Below are 20,210 nucleotides of genomic sequence, written 5' to 3'. Positions count from 1 at the left end.
TAATTTTTAAAAAGTGAAATACACACTTTCATGCACAAGTAAAATGGTATTTATGTAAGAAATTAAAATTTAGGTGTTAGATATGTAAGTACATAGGAATTAAGTGGCATGTATATAAATATTCCATAATTTTTTTTAAAACTAACATGATTGTTTCAAAATTTCCTTTTTGTTATTCCTTATCCCCTTTCACAGAAGAATTTTGCTCCCCTCTCCCTTTGATTTTAGGATTATATCTCCCTTCTATCTTTAAATAGTAATTGATCCATGTCTTCTTGTGCTATCATATTACTAGGGCTGTCAACATGGCTCTTTGTTCGTAAACAGAAGCTCGGCTCGTTAAGTAGTTCGTGTTTAACTCATTCGTTAAGCAAATGGGCCAAACAAGAGCAAAGATTTGTTTGCTCATGCTTAGCTCGTTTTAGCTCAAAATAATTATATATATATATATATATTGATGAGTAATATTCTTAAATAAGTTAGTTGATTACAACGCTTAAAAAATTATAATCAATTAAAATTATTAATAAAAAAAACAAGGATAAAAATATATTAAACTCTATTTAAACTCATATTTTAATTTAAATAATAATATTTGAATTTCGTTCTATTCTTTATATCCTACAACTGTGTGACTAGAGCTAAAAAATAACTCGTTCTTCGCGAACAAGTCGTGTTCTGCTCACTAAACAAATAAGTTGAACATGAACAAATTTTTTAGGCTCGATAAATAAACGAGTCGAACATGAACAATAATATTTTTTTAAGAAACCGAACCCAAGCGAACTCATACTCATTTACACACTTATAAATTATACTTAATCATTCGGAGAAAATATTCTCTTTGCATCAATATTTCATTTCAAATGCCCTTTTTTGTATAATTTGAGTAAGTGAGTTCAAGAATGTTTTATAGAACTAGAATATTGTAGAAATATTCCGTCTATTTATAATTTAATTGGTTGTCTTCTACCTATGTATAATAAAAATATGATAGACCGAATCTTCGTTGAATTCACTCACTCAGAAGGGAGCACTCATAGCCAGATAGAGCCCATGAGAATAAATATGATTATTTGGAGAATGACCAAATGACAATAATCAACCAACTAGAGATTGATTGAGCAGTCGACTGACTCTGAGGCTGATCGGCTCAGAGGTTGCACCGGTAGAGATTGACAGGCAAGAAGCGACTCGCCAAATATCCATCAATTAAATGACATGAAGCTGACTGATTGAAGATCGATCAATTAAAGAGAGTCAGGGGTACAATTATTATTGATAGACGAGCATTAAATGAAATAGAGGTTGGTAAAATCATATACAAATACATCTCATCTCTCTCTCTCTCTCTCTCATTCTCTATGTTTCCCTCTCTCTTTCACACTCCATTCCTTGAGTGTCTGAATCAAAGGCATATTAGGGGTTCAACAAGGTATGATTTTATGGGGCTAACTAGGTCTAAACAAATTCATTAATCAATTCATTCACACTTACATAACTATTATCCGGAATACTACTGCCTAAAAATTTTAATGTTGATTTAAAAATCGATCCTTTAGTGAGTGTGCAGCTTCATCGCTACAGCTCTCATCTCCTCCACAAACCCCTTGGCCTCCGCCTCAGAAACGCCGCTTCCTAGCATCTCAATCATTTGACAAGCCATTTAAATGCGTGATCTGCATTTAACAAGCCATTTAAAGGCGTGATCCTTCCGAGTTTCGAAGGAATGTAGACTGTTTTGGCTTCGTGAAGAGTGTGGAAGAAGCTTCAATTGGGATTAAAAAAGAGGAGAAAAAATTTTGAGAGGGATGGAGTTAGAGAAGCAGTGGATTGCGGGAATTCGATTTCATTCCGTGGATGAGGGTGTTCATCAAGATGAAAGTATTCATGAACCTTTTTTTTTTTTCAATCCAGTTATGCTAAGGAAGCTTTAGTGTTTCTTTGTTTGAATGTTGTGGATGTGCCAGCGCTGCACCTATAATTGATTTTGATTTGCAAAAATTGTTTTTCCATTCTCAGTTGGTTATGCGAACTTTTTTTTTTTTTTTTATGATAGATGAATGCACATGATTTTTAAGCCAACTTTGGAGCGCATCAAATCTGAATTTGAACCTCATCCTTGAAATTTCGAGGATGTTGAATACATTCAAACCTATGGAGATTCAAGTTAGCTTTATAAGGGATTTAGGGAACATATTTTGGTCAATGTGGCTTCGAGTGTGAGAGTTTAGAAGAATGAATTCGTTTCGCTTTGGACATCATTAGAGACTAAAGAATTTCTTTCTAGCTCTCTCATCTTACTTGAAAGTAGTGATGTTCTAGATATTATAAGGATATTTTCTTGATGATCTACTGTATGAACTTTCATCTGCTGAAGCATGCAACTTGTTATTTAATATTGTTCTCGACCTAGTTTACCATATTGGAAAGTAAGCACTATTGAAAATACTGTGCATAAGAGGTAGTAAATTGACAACTCTTGAAAGGAATCAATTCAAGAGAGCCTATTAGATGGACCACTGCTAAAATGATTCAAATAGAGACACCCTCTTTTCAGTTCTAGATTGGCCTCTAAATAATGGAATATGTTTCTAGAACATAAGCTTGATGATATATTAGATGTATGTTTGGGTGTTGTTTTTAATAAAGATTGATCTTCAAAGGGGAACTTTAAGTTCACTTCAATTTTTCTCAAGATAAAAGATTATTTATACAAGTGATTGTTCATGTCATTTGGTTTGGCCAACAAACCCAATTAATTTATGAAAATTATCAATCACCTACTGCATGTTTATATTATGCGTTTCTGTTTGTCTCATATTGCATCTTGATGGCATTTTAGTTAGCAGTAGATATGGAGAGGACCATCTCATTCATCTTAGAAAAGTTCTCAAGGGTTTGCAGCACAAGGAAAAAATTGATAAGCCATATAGCGCATGGTTGGGCAAAGCACAAATAGAATAGATAAAATATGAACGTATATGTATCATAAACGAGAATAAGAATTCATGGGTTGGCTCAATTTAGGTAATGCCACTTTGTTATATACCATGAAAGCTTGAGCTTGTGTTAATATTTTCTAAATTGCATAGAAATTATTATTATGACTAATGGACTGTTTTGTGCCAAACTTTTATGTGAAAGTATTAAAGAAGTTATTTCAAATAATGAAAGCAATATCAAACTACAATTATTTATTTAATCGACAAGCCAAGGGGATTTAATTGTGCTTCTTTTATTCGTTAGAAGAACTTTGCCTCGTTAGCAACTTACCATCTTTGATCTACAGATAATAATTTTCTTAAACTTTCATTATAGCCTCTTTTATACATCATTTATTTGTCTTAGGCGTTGAATTCGACTACTTCGCTAGTTATCTTGTAAAAAACTGATTAACTTTGAATAGATCAAAAGGCAGAGTATTGAAGAAGTGATATTTCCTTTTTATTGAACAATTTTTTTTATCTTTCCATTAATAACCCTTTTTTCATTACTTGGTTACTACATCTTTTTACTTGGATGTAACTTGAAATCACAATACAAATGTATTATGATATCAAATCAATTGGAGGATGATGATTTGAAATGTTGTGGAATCAAATAGGATTTTGCGAGCTTTTTTTCAAGAGGTTTGCAAAGATTTAGAGTTTTCCTATGAGATCAAATGCAATAACATCCCTCGATCAAAGAGTAGATATTATCATTCAATTGATCAATATACTTTTTGAATGTAATACTTCCTTCTATTGCCTTTTTCTATATATTTATCTGCCCCTTTTTTCCGCATAGTCATAAATATCAAGGAAAATTATTATTAACAATTGAACAACAAATAAATGGTTCTGTTTCCTTCTTGCATGGTGCATTCGAAGGCTGTGATTGCAAGTCTACTAAACTTGGCTGAACACTTCTATGAAGAAATTTGGGAGAGATTGAAGGCTGTGATTGCAAGTCTACTAAATTGTTGCTCTTGGCTGAACACTTCTATGAAGAAATTTGGGAGAGAGAGGAAGTCAAAGGCTTTTACTCCTAGGATTAGGAGTTAACAAATTTGGTTGGTTAAGTAGGAGATAGATGATAGAATAGGAAATGAACTTATGCCAACAATTAAATTTGTATTTCAAATTCTTATTTCAAGTCTTATTCAGAACTATCTACTTCCCTAATTAAGAAATTAGAAGTTACATAAAACCTAAAATCTAGGTTTAAAATGGTAAATATAAAATAGATTCTACCTATCTAGATAAGCTATTTGATAAGACAAGTCCTTATCTAAGTGCTTGTCACATTTATATTTTAACATACATAAGAGAGAATTTGTTGGGATTGTCCTATCAATATGAGCGGCTTTTTTGGGGGTAGGAGAAGGGAGGGAGGGGGATGTTGGGGTGAGATAGTTTCGAATTGTCATATTCCTTTATTCTTTAGAGTCAGTTAGAAACCTTTCTCTCTCCTCTTTTTATTATGATTGAATCCTCATTGTTCTACTTCACTTTGTGTGGCTTCATTTATGGATTTGGCTTCAACTTGTTTTACATCCCGTAAATAGTGGCCAAAAATCATGTTTGATGACTTGAATTGTGGAAGTTTTTTTTCTTTTTATTTTAAAATTTGAAATACAGTCTAATTTTTGTATTTCTTGCCGATTTTGGGGAACTTTTTTTTGTAAATTTTATATTTAGATATAGTTTGCATGAATTAATGTCCCACCTTAATACCATATTGCCATATATCCCCTTGATTTCTCGGAGTCGTTAGAAACTTTTCTCTCTTTTCTGTGGCCAAGTCCTCATTGTATGGCTTCATATATGGATTTTTTTTTTAACTTGTTCTATTTTCTTTTATAGTGGCAAAAAATCATGCTTATGGCTTGAATTGTGGAGTTCATTTTTACTTAAAAAATTGAAATAAACTTTTTTTTTTTCTTTCTTTCTTGCTAATTTGGGTGAAACATTTTGTAAGTTTTTTATTTTAGATTTATTAAACAAGAATTATAGCTCCACTTTAATACCATAGACCCTCTTGATTATTTTAAGCTTGTAAAGAGCCTGTTGGCGTTAGTTGCCTCATTTTATTTGTTTACTTCATTAAGTCTAAGTTGAGTTGAATTATCTAAATCATTTATCATGAATATGAGAGCCTTCCAAGTTACTGCTTTCCCTTTAAACTCATTCGCATCTACAAATCACTACTAGTTAATAAGCAAGTAACCATCCAAGCATTAGACAACCCAAACAATGTTGTAACTAGCTTTGTTGGTGGTACAAGTTGGCCATGGAATGTAGCTAGATTATTTGATGTGTTCAACCCAAACTATTGCAATCATTCCTATTATTTTAAGCGATCAAATGATAGTAGCAATCATTCCGGATATTGAAGTTGACCTAACTTAGCAGTCGTCCCTGTGGTGATTTTGACCTATTGTAGGTAATCACCGAGGCTTAGTTCGACCAAAAGTGTGTTGTTACACTCCATTTGGTTTGAAGGGCCCATTGTGGTGAGTTGCTGGCTTCCTTGAGTTATAGCCATTATAGGCACACTGAAGTGCCCCATGAGCTTATTTGACTCAAGTTTCTTCAACTTTAACTTCCTCTTTGAAGAATTTTTGGGCTTACAAAATTGGATTGATAGAGATTTCATCTTATTTCTTTTATTCTATTACTACTTAAGTGCTACACATCTTCATCCTCTAATAAACTGCATCTCCTTTTTTCGATCATATCAACTCTGGCTTCCTAAGTACATAAATCCTTCTCATGGGTGCTCATCGGATCTTGTGTGAACCTTTTAATGTAATATTGGGTACTTATGTTGTGGTTCCCTTGATTACTCGTTCTACTTTTATGTGCTCTACCATGCCTTAAGAAATGTATTCTCCTTCCAGTGTATCAAGCGAAAATCTTTTATAAAAAATTGCTCATATGAGAATTTTTTTTTATATATTTTTGTAAATCTTTCATATTTATTTTGATTACATATGATACGGGATTTTATGACCTGCATATTTGTGTTAAAATACTAACCTGATGCATAATCAACTTGACATTATAATACAATTAGATTTTATATGAAATTGATTTAAGAATGTTGTTGTAGATTGTTGTGGAGTCGGTATAATTTTTTAAGGCTTTTTTTTTTTCAAAAACTTGCAAAGATCTAGTGAATATGGTGATCAAATACAGTAATCTGCTTAGATAATAATGATATGATAATCAAGGAAATGTGATTGCCTTGTAGTGGGTTAATAAATCCTTAATTAGATTTGCTTGCATGCAATCATTCTACTTGATTTTCCTCTTATTTTTTTTACTACTCTCCTCCTATTTGTGACTCCCCTTCGACACCGGTGAGCCGAGTCCCCTTCAAGCCTTCCCGTTCACGAATCCTCTTTTGGCCTTTCTGTTGGTCAGTCGTTGGTGAGCCAAATCCCGGATTTCTCCTCCTCTATTTTCTTCGCAGCTTCCTTTCTATCTTTATTTGTGATTTTTTAGAGATTTTCACTTGTTGCGAGTCAGCAGAATGTTCTCTCCGCTGATTTATAAGGCTTCGGTATGTCATTTCACTCATAACGCCCTTTCTCCCCAGTTTCTCTCGGTTTTGTAATTTTTATGATTTTTCATTTGCTGCGGACTCGCAGAACGTTCTCCCCGCCATTTTTTTAAGCCACTGGTATGTTGTGCATCTCCTGGACTTAACAGTGCTCTCCTCTTTTTGGCCCCGTGAACTTCCAAGTTGTCTTGGGGAAGTAGTTGAAGTTTCCTTTTTATTATTTCTGCTTTCTTCGTTTATACATTTGTACATGCATAGTTTCTGTTTATGAATTCCTAAATGTTCAGTAAATTTTTTAGTATCTCATCATGCAATTTTTTGACGAATTGATGGGTATTTTTTTTAATTACTGAAGGTAAAAAAATTTATGCTGATCCTTGGGCTCACTAGTCCGCTTATTCAATTAAACTTGTAGCATAGTGATGATTACATCAAGTCTTACTATGACATTGTTGTATGGCTTTATTTATTTAATTTGGAGCTCTTTGGTGACTTTACAGTTTTTTTTTTTTACAGAAATAGCACGCATTAGTTCTTTCTTTCTTGAGTGACTAAGAATTTTTTGGTGAATGACATCTTTTTGTGATTTATGTTTCTTCATTGCCTATGTTTTTTTTTAACAGAAATAGCACGCATTAAAGTTCTTTCTTGAGTGACTAAGAATTTTTTGGTGAATGACATCTTTTTGTGATTTATGTTTCTTCATTGCCTAAACTAAAAATGAACCATGCTTTCATTGTCCTTTTCTTTTGCTTTTTGTTTTGTAATAATATGATTTCTCAGGCCACCCTTATGATATGCTTCTCTGCAGATCTCACTAGAATTTGATTTACTTTTTCCTCATAACATTTTTCTTTGAGATTTTCTTGCAAAATAAATTAGTATTTTGGATTATGTGATTGATAGGGGGGGCGCTAGAGTGATGAAGGGCAAAATGACATTTTAGGAGGGGCAAAACTGATATTTCAGGAGGGTAAAAGACCAAATTTCTCTCCCATTATAAGTTGAATTTCAGGGGGACAATTGCCCCTTCTGGACGCTGCTTGGGTCCACCCCTGGTGATTGAGGGAGAGCATGTGAGTAAGTGAGACTCAGGGTGTGTGTTTAGGCTGAAATCTTATCTTAGAAGCATGCTCAGTTCCGAACTTGTGATAAAGCAATACGTTCCATTTCTGTTCCTACACAAGTTAATTCTATACTGTATAAATTCTGCATTAAAATTGAGCAAAACTGTGGAAGAAACAAAAAATTCATATTACCAACAATTAAGTGAGCTAGAGAAGAAGTTTGAGGTGATTCTTTTTTGAGTGATTTAACAATAGAAGATGAATTTTCTTAGTAATCTATCCTATTTTGCATGAGTTTACTTCTTATGAAGCAAAGCAATTGGTAGGGAAGGTGGTGCAAATGCCAAAGCTTAAAAAAAAAAAGCAGAAAAGGCTTGTTGAGAAATAGTGCATTCTAGTTGATTCAAAGAATATTTTTATTTAGGGGCATTTACATGCATGCCGCTCAATTCCTATGTATTCATTTCTATAGGTCATAGCTTCAATACCGTTACAGATGTTCAATAATAATGGTTTTACATGTCACTAAACATAATAAAAAAATAGAAATTTATAACTTATCAAAGAGATCTAACTAAAACATCATGTTCCTCGATTTTCTACATTTCAGCCACAGATTTAAGTCCAATATTTTAACCATCTTTAAATTACCTGCTCACTCTTTACCTCCATGAAATCTATTCTCTATAACTTAATTTTAAGTTCTTTTTACTAAAAATTAATATTGTGCCTCTTTGTTTATTTGAGGTATCACTTTAATGTCAAACTAATTATTAGCCAGTTTTTAGACTTTAGTGGTGCTTATCACATGCAGAAAGTTTTCCAGTTGGACTCAGCACTTCAAGTTATTCATTCGCAAATTCGTGATTTTGGAATGCACATTTGGAGCAATAAATCTCGCTGCAAGAATTCTGATAAAAAATAAATCAGGTTGATCTGTGAAATATTAAAAGCTAGCAAAAAAAGTCTCTCTCTCTCTCTCTCTCTCCAGCTCCCAACCATTAATAAATTTTTGGTTTATCCTTAATACTGATAGAAAGATTAATGACCAAGATAAAATACTTACAAGACAATGCGCATCCGTGGAGCTCCATCAAATGAAAGGCACTCATACAAGGTGACGAATGTATGAAAAAGATAAAGCACATCACTTCAAATTTTTGATCAAATCGAAGTTAGGAGAATCGAGTTATAGATGTACCAATGGTGCAAGGTGCATCAACCAAAGGCACGCCAGCACAAATTAGTTATTTGATTTTTTTTGTAATGGACACCACTATAAAATGGAACATATCACAACACTTTTTCATAGCGGTTTTAAAAACATCATTAAAAGAGGCCAACTACACTGGTTTAAACCACTGATACCTCTACCAATTTAAACTACATCATAAAAGGCTGATTAAAATTAGATGGTGGGATTGCCATATTAATAAGATATAGAACACATAAAAATCATAAAATTCTCAAACCGTTAGATTTTTTTTTTGCAACAGCCTGCGCTCTCTCGTAGCTTTTCCCTATGGGTCGCACATGAATTTCTGTTTTCCTTTATTTGCCAGTGAGCCTAGTTCTATCTACCAGTTTTTCCTCGTTGATCTGTCTTTCCGTTCGTCGCCGATGAGTCGAATCCCTATATGTTTGTATTTAATTACAGCACTTTTGATTAAGGGTATTCATTTAGAGATCGACAGTGATGACCATGTTCTTTACTCTTCTCATACTCCGATCTTTTCATCCTGTTCCATCTTCTCCCGCTCTCTTAAACCTACCATCGCAATGTCCACAATCAATGTGGTCATCCACTCCTCTGTTGCTGAGTAGAAGCGTGCTCTTTGATTCAGAGTCAAGAAAGAACTTTGATCACTTCCCTCCAACGAAACCAAGAAGGCCTCCATATTTTTCTTCCTACGTCTCTTAATATTTTTCCTCCCATATTGATTGATGGTATAGGCAACCATGTTGATTGGCTAAAGGAGCCTTAGTATTGAATCCATAAACCTGTTTGCATATTATTTTAATTATTACAATCTTATGAAATTTTGGCATTGGAATGAATTCAAATTAAAAAGTTCTTTTTGATATATGTAAAGTGATATATTCCTTTTTTTTTTTTTTTGCCTATGATTTTTGAATTTATTTAGTCAAAGGTATTAATCCTTCACCTTGTGTCGTATGAGAAAATAATAGCTTTCCTTTCCAATAAAGTTTTTTTACCTAATATAAACTATGTAACATGGAGCATTTTAATGGATTGGTGTGTTGGGAGCCTTGAAGAACCACCATGACTATCAATTTTAATGGATTGCTGTGTTGGGAGCCTTGAAGAACCACCATGACTATCAAAGTATTACGAAGCTGTTTTGAGCTATTGTTAAAGTATTTAATTTATTGTGGTATTGAATATGTTTAGTTTGTTTTGTTATTGAGCTTGATATTAATATCTGTGTTGTCTTATGATTGATATATTTTGGGTATTGAACATTGTTATGCTCATGATGAAGCTTTATCTGAACTAAATTCATAATGATGGTGGACGAAATGAACTATTCAGTGCCAGGAATGATACAATTAAAGTGTCAATTGAAACAGAATAACATATCATTGATGACATAGAAGGATTATTATGATATACAGTTGAATCAAATGATGGTACAATGAATCCAAAAGCTGATATAATAAATCACAATGTACACCCACCAAAGGATAATGATAAACTCTCGACATTAATTGAAGATGCTGAGGCCGCAGTATATCCTGGGTGCAAATCATTCTATAAATTATCTTTTCTGTTATATTTGTATCGGTTAAAATTCCTTCATTATTTTACTGCAAAATCAGTTGATATGTTGGAATTGCTAAGTATTATATTTGAACCAGTTCAGCCCATTTTTTTCGTTTGGGTTTTCTCTGGATGCAAGTTCTAGATCCCTTTTCTTTTTGCAGTCCATGTTGTGCGGCCATGATTCTTTACTCATCTAGCACTTCTGTTGTAAGTATATTGTTAAAACTCAGAATAATGTGGGGGAATACTCAATATTTCATTGATATGAACAGAGTTATAAATAACCCTTACAAGAATCTTATAATATAAAAAAAAATAAAAGGAAATGATATGAAAGAAAGAGTATAACACCTGATATCTCCAATAATTAATTCATATTAATTATTAGGAGATATAAGAAATAACATAAAATAAGAAAGCAAATATCTCATTAATTCTAAGGAAATAATTTATTTACAGAAATAATATATTTACATAAATAAATTATTTCCTATCATAACTCCTAACACTCCCCCTCAAGTTTGGAATGTATGTTCTCAAGTTTGAAATGTATGTTAATAATTCCTAACTTGCTGATTAGTATCGAGAACTGAGAAGAGTTTAGTGGTTTTGTGAAAACGTCTGCTGGTTGTTTTAAAGTAGACACATCAGTCAACTTTATTATTCCTTTTTGAACTTTCTCTTGTATGAGATGACAATCAATCTTGATGTGCTTTGTTCGCTCATGGTATACCGGGTTCGAGGCGATGTGAAGTGTTGTTTGGTTATCATAAAATAAATTGGCAGAATGTGAATGCATGATCCCCAAATCTTGTAGAATTATTCTCAGCCAAATAATCTTGCAGCAGGTAGTGGTCATGGACCGATATTTAGTTGCTTCCCTAGAACGTGATATTGTGGTCTGTTTCTTGGTTTTCCAAGAAATTAATGAACTCCCAAGGAAGATACAATACCCAGTACTGATCTCCGAGTGTTACGACACCTAACCCAATCTGCATTACAAAAGACATTTAGTTGGGTTGAACTTTCTGATGAGAGGAAAATTCCTTGTCCTGTTGTTTGTTTTATGTAACGTAGAATGCGATGGACTGCTTTTAAGTGTGGCACTCGTGGTTTGTCCATAAATTGACTTAAGACATGAACTACATATGTCAAATCAGGACGTGTGATAGTCAAATAGATTAATCTCCTAACTAGTCTTCGATATGATGATGGATCACTGACATATTTTCCCTCTGATTTGCTAAGAGATAAGTTTTGTTCCAAAGGAAAAGTGACTGGTTTTGCACCGAGGTACCCAACATCCTCGAGTATTTCAAGAGCATACTTTCACTGTGAAAGAACAATACCCTTTTGGGATCGCACAACCTCAATACCAAGGAAATATTTCAATTGTCCAAGGTCCTTTAATTTGAATTGGTTCTTCAAGAATATTTTGACATGTTCGATTTCTTGTAAGTCGTTCCCTGCAATGATGACATCATCTACATATATAAGAAGGGCGATGAATTTACCATTCTGGGATCGGACGAACAAAGAATAGTCTGTCTTTAATTGCATAAAATTGGTTTGCTTTAGAGCGGTGGAAAGCTTGATGAACTATTGTCGTGAAACTTGTTTGAGGCCATATAATGATTTGTGGAGTTTACAAACTCGAGTCTCCCTCTTTCGTCTGAGGCCAGGAGGTAGTGACATATATACGTCTTCGTCGAGGTCCCCATGCAAGAAAGCATTGTTGGCATCTAGTTGGTGAAGATGCCATTGCTTGGTTGAAGCTAATGCAAGAAGTAGACGAAAAGTTACAAGCTTTGCTACAGGGGCAAAGGTTTCCTGGTAATCTAACCCTTCAATTTGATTATACCCTTTTGCCACTAATCTGGTCTTGTAGCGTTCAACTGTCCCATCTTCACCAAGTTTGATTTTGTATACCCATTTGCATCTAATTGGCCTCTTTCCAGGCGGTAATGGTACAAGGGACCATGTGCCATTGACATTGAGTGTATTAAGTTCTTCTCACATAGCAACCTGCTACTTTGGATTACGAGCGGCTTCTACAAAGGTGCTTGGCTCATTTTCAATTGAAATGGCGGCGGTAAAAGCATGATGTTTACGTGACAATCTAGCATATGACAAGACGTCGGTTAATGGATAGAAGGTACCTGTTGTTTTGGATAACATGTTTTGGCTAACATGGAGTTCGATGTTGGGGGTGCCTTGAGGGAAGAGAAATACAAACATGATACTCACACAAATAGATAGACATTTTTGTTGTTCTTATTGGTCGTGGTGATGGTATTTGTTGGTCTATAGTTGCAGGTTGTTCTGAGAATAAATTTGAAGGTGAAGTAGTCTCTTGAGAGGAGATTTCATTGTCTTGAGGTAATTCATCGAATGAAGGCATGTCGGTGTGGGTGGTGAAGTGCAAAATTGAGATCTTATCTGTAGCGAGAGAAGGAGAAGGAAAAGTGTTTTCATGGAAATAAACATCTGGTGATATAAAAACCTTCTCAGTTGAAAGGTCATAGACTCTATAACCCTTTTGCGCGTATGGATACCCTAAGAAAATACATCGAATGGCTCTGGGATCAAACTTGTTTTGTCGCTGATGATGTGTTGAGGCAAAACAAAGACATCCAAACACGCGCAAATGATCATATGTAGGTTTTGCTTGGAAGAGCATTTCAAAAGGAGTCTTTCCTTGGAGAAGGGGTGTTGGTGTTTGGTTGATTAGGTAGGTGGCAGTTAGGATTGCATCTCCCCAAAATTTTTTGGGTAAATTAGCTTGAAACAATAAGGCTCGGGCTATGTTAAATAAGTGACGATATTTTCTTTTGGCTACACTATTTTGTTGCGAAGTGGAGACACAACTTGATTAGTGAATGATGCCTTTATTGAGATAGAGATTCCTCAATATGAATTCAGGACTATTATCACTTGGAATGATTTTGAATTTTAGATTGAATTGTGTTTAAACGAGGTTTATGAACTTGATGATGAATGAATGTGTATCTGATTTATGGTTCATCAAATAAGTCCATGCATCGAGCATAATCATCAACAGTTGTGAGAAAATACCGCACTCCTGTGATTGAAGGAACTTGGTATCCTCCCCAAATGTCAACATGAATTACTTCAAAAGGTGTTTTTGAGCTAATGAAACTTGTTTGAAAAGATAAACGAGCTTGCTTAGCCAATGGGCAAATTAAACAATAAAAAATATTACAAATTTTCTTGTCTATAATTGAAAAAGGAAACAAGCTGGAAACTTTATCTGATGGGTGGCCTTGAAGTTTATGCGAGAGATTTGGGGATGGTGAAGTAGCAACATTACACTTGCTCTTTTGTGGAGTATCAAGATAGTAGAGTCCTCCTCTTTTAGTTCCCGTCTCAATCATCTTCTCCGATTGTTGGTCCTGTAGCACACAAGTGTGCTTATTAAAAATGACAAAACATTGTGAATCAAGCACAAATTTGCTAATGAAAATCATATTTAATTTGAAGGAGGGGACACATAAAACATTTTGTAGAACAGTCAGCAAAATGAATGTTGCCTATATGTGTGACAGTTGCAGTAGCCCTGTTAGGCAAGTGAACTTTTCGATTAATGGCACTGGATTTTGTAGTAAGTAGGTTGACTGAATATACCATGTGATGTGTGGCTCCTATGTCAAGAATTCAGCTTATTTCTTTGTCAAAACAGAGACACAAAAGATTTTACCTGAGATATCACTCATGACTGATGTACTGCCAACATGATTAACCATCAAATTAGATTTGTTCTCTGCAAGTAGTGATATGAGGTTTTGATATTGTTCGACTGTAAGGGTGAATGGTGCAAGACTCGTCGATGTATTAATATCCGCATGGTTGGCTTTTGGAGCAAAATTTTTCCGTTCAAATTTATTGCCCGCTGGTTTGGTCCTTTACCGCTTCCTACAATCATTGATGATGTGTCTCTGTCATCCACAATAATCGCATTCGAGATGTGCTCGACATGTGTCTGAGGTATGCCCAATTTTGTCACATTTTTCACACTTTAAATGAGGATTTTTAGGCGTGAAAAATTCTCTGATTTTCGTGCATTATTCTTCACGGCAAAAGCTGAAGCTTCCGGCTACAGCGCATTTGCATTGTTCATGCTGCGCTGCCTTTCCTCTTAAAGCGCGAGAGAATGTGCCTTACTGAGGGAAGGGGATCCATGAGCAAAATTTGTCCTCTTATACTAATGTATGTTTCATTGAGCCTTATGAGGAATTTCATGATTTTCTTGTTTTGCTGAAACTGCATCACTTTCTTCATGACACCACACGTGCATTTAGGAATGTTATGGAGGGAGTCACGTTCGTCCATAGGCCTTTGAGCTTGGTGTAAAAAGCTCCAACTGTCATATTGCCTTGCTTGCAATCGTGGATGGCTTCTTCGACATGGAAAATATGAACGCTGTTGGTACGAGAAAAACGTTCTTTCAAGTCGAGCCAGATTTCATGAGCACTCTCGTTGTATATTATACTTGCTCCAATGTTTTCTGCAATTGAATTAAACAACCATGCCTTGACAAGGTTGTTGCAGCGCCTCGATTATTGGAGTTCTGTGGTGGACGTTTCTGGTGGTTTTTTGACGGTGTCGTTGACAAAACCTTCTCTGTTTTTTATATTGAGAGTCATCAACATGACACGACTCTAGGAATTGTAGTTTTCTTCATTCAGCGGCTGCGTACAAGCACGAGACCAGGTTGATCTGAATAGGGGAGATAGAATGGGTCGTTCAGATTATTGAATTTGCTAGATTCAGGCTTTGCTGAATTTTGCGTTTTGTCTGTCATGTGTTTTGGCTTAGAAAGAAGATAGATGAGATTTTGGCGTGGAAGAGGAGATGATAAGACTCAGAATCGTGTTTGCTCTGATACCATGTTAAAACTCAAAATAATGTGGGGGAATATTCAATATTTCATTGATATGAACGGAATTATAAATAATCCTTACAAGAATCTTGTAATAGGAAAAATAATAAAAGAAAATGATCTGAAAGGAAGAGTATAACACATGATATCCCCAATAATTAATTATTAGGAGATATAGAAAATAACGTAAAATAGGAAAACAAATATCTCATTAATTCTAAGGAAATAATTTATTTTCCATCATAACTCTAATTCTAAGGAAATAATTTATTTATAAGAATAAAATTTTCTATCATAACTCCTAACACATATAGTTGTCCTTATTTACTCATATTGCTACGTGGAATCCATATTATTATATTCTAAACCCCAGAAAATTGTTTTTGTGAACATTGCCATGACTGAATTGGCAGATATTATGAATGCTAAAAAATGCACAAAATTTTTGCATTTGTGATTGGAAATCTATTGCATGAAAATATGTATTTCATTTTCTTAAAAGTTAAAATGGCGAAATTTTGGATGTGATATAAATATAAAAAGTAAAATTTAATTTGTTATGCATGTAAATTCATTAAAAAAATGTGTGTTATTTGTTTGTGTAAATCTATAATTTTAACCCCTAGCACAAAAAAAAACAAAAACAAAAACAAAAAACAAAAAAATTATTTTAAATATTCCAGCAAATTTTATGAAAATGTGTCAAATATTGTGTCATCTTAATAGAAAATGAAGCACGTGAAGTATTAAAATTATACAGTCAAACTATGATATTATTATATAAAATTTAGTTTAAGAAAATAAATATATGATTAATAATAATTATTTACGTATAATTATGACAGATTATAAATTTAGTTAATTTTTTAGCTTATTAATTTGGAAAATTTTATAACATCAATTTTAATATATATTACTAAATTTTATTTATTTTGGGCACGAAATAATTGTATATCTAAAGCACTGAAATAAAAAAAAAAAGAGTATATTTAATTTTATATTTGTTATTATTAAAATTTAATTATAAGTCATAAAATTTATGGACTAATAATATAAATATTTTTTTAAATAGTAAATTTATCTAAATATTTTTTTTTTCAATAATGCAAGCGGCCATGCTCCTGTCCGGTTCAGTGTCCGCCCGGTTCACAACATCGGTTTGATCATTGATGCTTATCAAGTGGAGCCCGCGGAGCCGACTCTCGAGCCCTCCTAATTCATCTCGATGCCCTAGCTCTTATCCTTCTCGCCGCTTTCTCCTCTTCCCTCTTCTAAAATCTCTCCAGCGCTCCCCGCAACACCCAGCCGCCCGGCGATCGATTGAGATCGAGATCCCAGGTACAGTGTTTTAGTTGTTCCTCATTTAATTCCTCTGGTGCGTCGTTTTTCTAATTTCTTTTTCTTATGTTGTTTGTGTTTTTTCCTGTTTGACCACGCTAATTTTTTTAGGGATGATCTTAATTGGTGATTTTTCTGAAAGCAACCCTCTGAGTTACTGCTGGTTTTAGAAATTTTGTTGAAATAAACATGATGTTATAAGCCATACGGTTGCATCCTAGTTTTTTGCACCGGACCAGCTAACTAATAGAAATTATATAAATAATTAGGAAGCTTTCCTAGCAACTAGTGGATATCATGTGGTCAAACGAGAAGCCCACCTCAAGGAATGTTTGTGGTAACTTCGAGTCAATAAATAACGCCATAAATAAATTGAAATATCTGTTAAGAAAACTACATCGTTAATATGGTGTGAAGAAGTTTCATATTATTAAGCGTGCTAAAATGGTCCAGTGTAAGTAATAAAGAGGTTTAATATAAACAAATGTACATAATCAAATCCATAAACTTTGTTTACAATTTGGAGGGAGCCAATATGCAGTCTGCTGCAATTGAACAACTAGAAGAATGCTGCCATCTTGAGATATATTCAAGTTCTTTACCATGAAAAATTGATTCTACTTAGTTCTGCAAGATATCCAATTGTTTGCTGAACTATAGACTTTATGGGATCAATAGTAAAAGATATTTAGGTGAATTAACAGATTTGTGAAATTAATATTGCATGCAAGTGATGCAACCATTGCCTTACTAGTTATAATCTACCTCTTTATACCGATAAATTCAAACTTGGCATAATGCGGTGGATAAAACCCAAAGAAGTGATAAAAACTACTAAATTATTGATACTTCCAAGGAGATGCTGCTTCATTTTGTTTATTTAGAAGATGCAGTGTTTCAACTAGCACTTGAATTGTAATTGTACCTTAAAACTTCCAATGTTAGAAGGCTTTCCTTGCTAAGCCGGAAAACTAATATTGTCATATTATGTTGATAGATTCCACCATAGAATTGTATCCAAGGAAGTAGCTCCACAATTACTGAGGATCCTAGGGGTAATGTTGTTTTCTTAATTTTTGGTTTTTAACAAATTGGGCAACCTTTCTTTAGATGTTGACATCTTAACAATTCATATGAATGTTTCATCATGAATCTTGACATTATTTTGATGGAGTGGATGAGAGTGTTCATCAAGATGAGAGTATTCACGAACCTTATTTTCGATGTAGTTATGCTAAGCTTTAGTGCTTGTTTTTTTGAATGTTATGGGTGTGCTAGAGCTGAACCTATAATTGATTTTGATTGGTGAAAATTTGTTATTTCATTTCTCAATGGGTCATCCGAATTTCTTTGTTTTTTTAATGATAGATGAATGCACATGATTTTTAAGTCCGCTTTGGAGCGCATCAAATCTTAATCTGAACCTCATCTTGGAAATTCCGATGATTTTGAATACTTCCAAACCTAAGGAAATTCAAGTCAGGTTTATAAAGGAGTCTAGGGAACATATTGTGGTCAATGTGACTTCGAGTGTTAGAGTTTGGAAGAATGGATTCTTTATGCTTTGGACATCATAGAGACTAAAGAGTTTTTTTGTAGGTCTCTCATCTTACCTGAAAGAGGTGATTTTCTAAATATTATAAGGATCTTTTCTTGATGATCTACTGTATGAATCTTCACCTGTTTGAAGCATATAACATGTTATTGATATTTTTCTCAACCCAATTTACCACATTGGAAAGTGAGCACTATTGAAACTACTATGCATAAGAGGTAGTAAATTGACAACTCACGGAAGGAATCTATTCATTACAAGATATTTGATGTACCACTGTTAAAATGATTCAAATAGAGATCCTAAACTTAATGAGATATTAGATATAATATTTGGGTGTTGTTCTTTTTAAAGATTGATCTTCAAAAGGGAACTTTAAGCTCACTTAAATTTTTTTAAGATAAAAGATTATTTATACAACTAGCTGGTCATGTCATTTGGTTTGGCCAACAAACCAAATTAATTTATGAAAATTGCCGGTCATCTACTACATATTTATATTGTTTGTGTTTTTGTTTGTCGTATATTGGATCTTAATGGCATTTTAATTAGTAGTAGATCTGGAGAGGACCATCTCATTCATCTTAGAAACGTTCTCTAGGGTCTGCAGTACAAGAAAACTGATAAGCGATATAGCATGAGGCTGGGCAAGGAACAAATAAGCTAGACAAAAAAAAATGAATATTGAAGTATCATAAAGGTAAATAAGGATTCATGGATTGCTTCAATTTAGTCTAGGTCACTTAGTTATATCCCATGAAAGTTTGAGGAGGTGTTGTTAACATTATTTTAACTTCATAGAAAATATTGTTTTGACTAATGAACTATTTTGTGCCAAACTTTTATGTGAAGTAATAAAAAAGTTATGTCGAATAGCAAAGGTAATTTTAAATTAAAATTATTTATTTAATCAACAAGGCAAGGGTCTTCAATTATGTTTCTTTTATTTGTTAGAAGAATTCTGCCTCTTTAGCAGCTTAATATCTTTGATCTTCAGATAACAAATTTCTTAAACTTTCATTATAACCTCTTTTATACATCATTTATTTATGTCTTAGGCATTGAATTTAACTACTTCATTGATTATATCTTGTAAAAAATCCATTAAACATGACTAGATCAAAAGGCAGGGTATTGAAGAAGTGATATTTCCTTTTAGGTGAACCATTTTTTCCATCTTTTCTTTGATAACTCTTTATTCATGATTTGGCTACTACATCTTTTGACTTGGAATTAACTTGACATCACAATATAATCTTATTATGATATCAAATCATTGGAGAGTGATGATTTGAAATTGTGTAATCAAATAGGATTTTGCGAGGATTTTTTCTAGAGGTTTGCAAAAATCAAGAGTTTTTCTATGAGATCAAATGCAATAACTTCCCTTCATCAAAGAGTAGATATTACCATGCAATTGCTTTGAAATGTGATACTTCCTTCTCTTGCCTCTTTCTATATATTTATCTGCCACTTATTTTCTCAGTCATAAATATCAAGGGAAGTTATTATTAACAATTGAACACAAATAAATAGCCTAGTTTCCTTCTTGGATGGTGCAATCAAAAGCTGTGATTGCAAGTCTACTAAATTATTGCTCTTGGTTGAACATTTATATGAAGAAATTTGGGAGAGAGGAATTTGATGATTTTTACTCCTAGGATTAGGAGTTAACGAGATTGGTATGTGAGTTTGAGATAGATGATAGAATAGAAAAGTAACTTATGCTAACAATTTATTGTATGCAGTTAATTTCAAAACCTTATTACAAGGGATATTTATAACCATCTATTTCCCTAGTTAAGAAATTAGAAGTTACATAAAACTTCTACTCTAGCTTTAAAATGGTAAATTAGATTCTATCCATCTAGATATGCTGTTTGATAAGACAAGTCCTTATCTAAATGCTTGTCACATTTATATATTAAAACACGTAAGAGAGAATTTATTGGAAAATCCTCTCAATATATGTGACTTTTTTGGGGGTAGGAGAGGGGGGGGGGGGGGGGGGGG

At 33.5% G+C, this 20,210-nt stretch overlaps 1 protein-coding gene across 8 annotated transcripts in view; it reads left to right on the top strand.

The window, feature by feature from the left end:
* The first annotated feature begins 1,402 nt into the window (after positions 1-1,402).
* LOC110019091 (pre-mRNA splicing factor SR-like 1) overlaps positions 1,403-20,210 on the top strand; it is a 35,261-nt gene continuing 16,453 nt past the window's right edge. For 7 of the 8 annotated variants that reach the window (XR_002293425.1, XM_020716655.1, XM_020716654.1 and 4 more), the window contains exon 1: positions 16,415-16,642. The gene's annotated coding sequence lies outside the window, so the exon portion shown is untranslated. Of the gene's footprint in view, positions 1,885-16,414; positions 16,643-20,210 lie in introns of those variants that run through there. The other variant, XM_020716656.1, reaches the window with a different exon arrangement.

Source organism: Phalaenopsis equestris, unplaced genomic scaffold (assembly GCF_001263595.1).
Source record: "Phalaenopsis equestris unplaced genomic scaffold, ASM126359v1 Scaffold000047, whole genome shotgun sequence".
In the NCBI taxonomy this organism is placed as follows: Eukaryota; Viridiplantae; Streptophyta; class Magnoliopsida; order Asparagales; family Orchidaceae; genus Phalaenopsis; species Phalaenopsis equestris.
The sequence above is the reverse complement of the archived record's forward strand: the minus strand, read 5'-3'. Positions and strand labels throughout refer to the sequence as shown.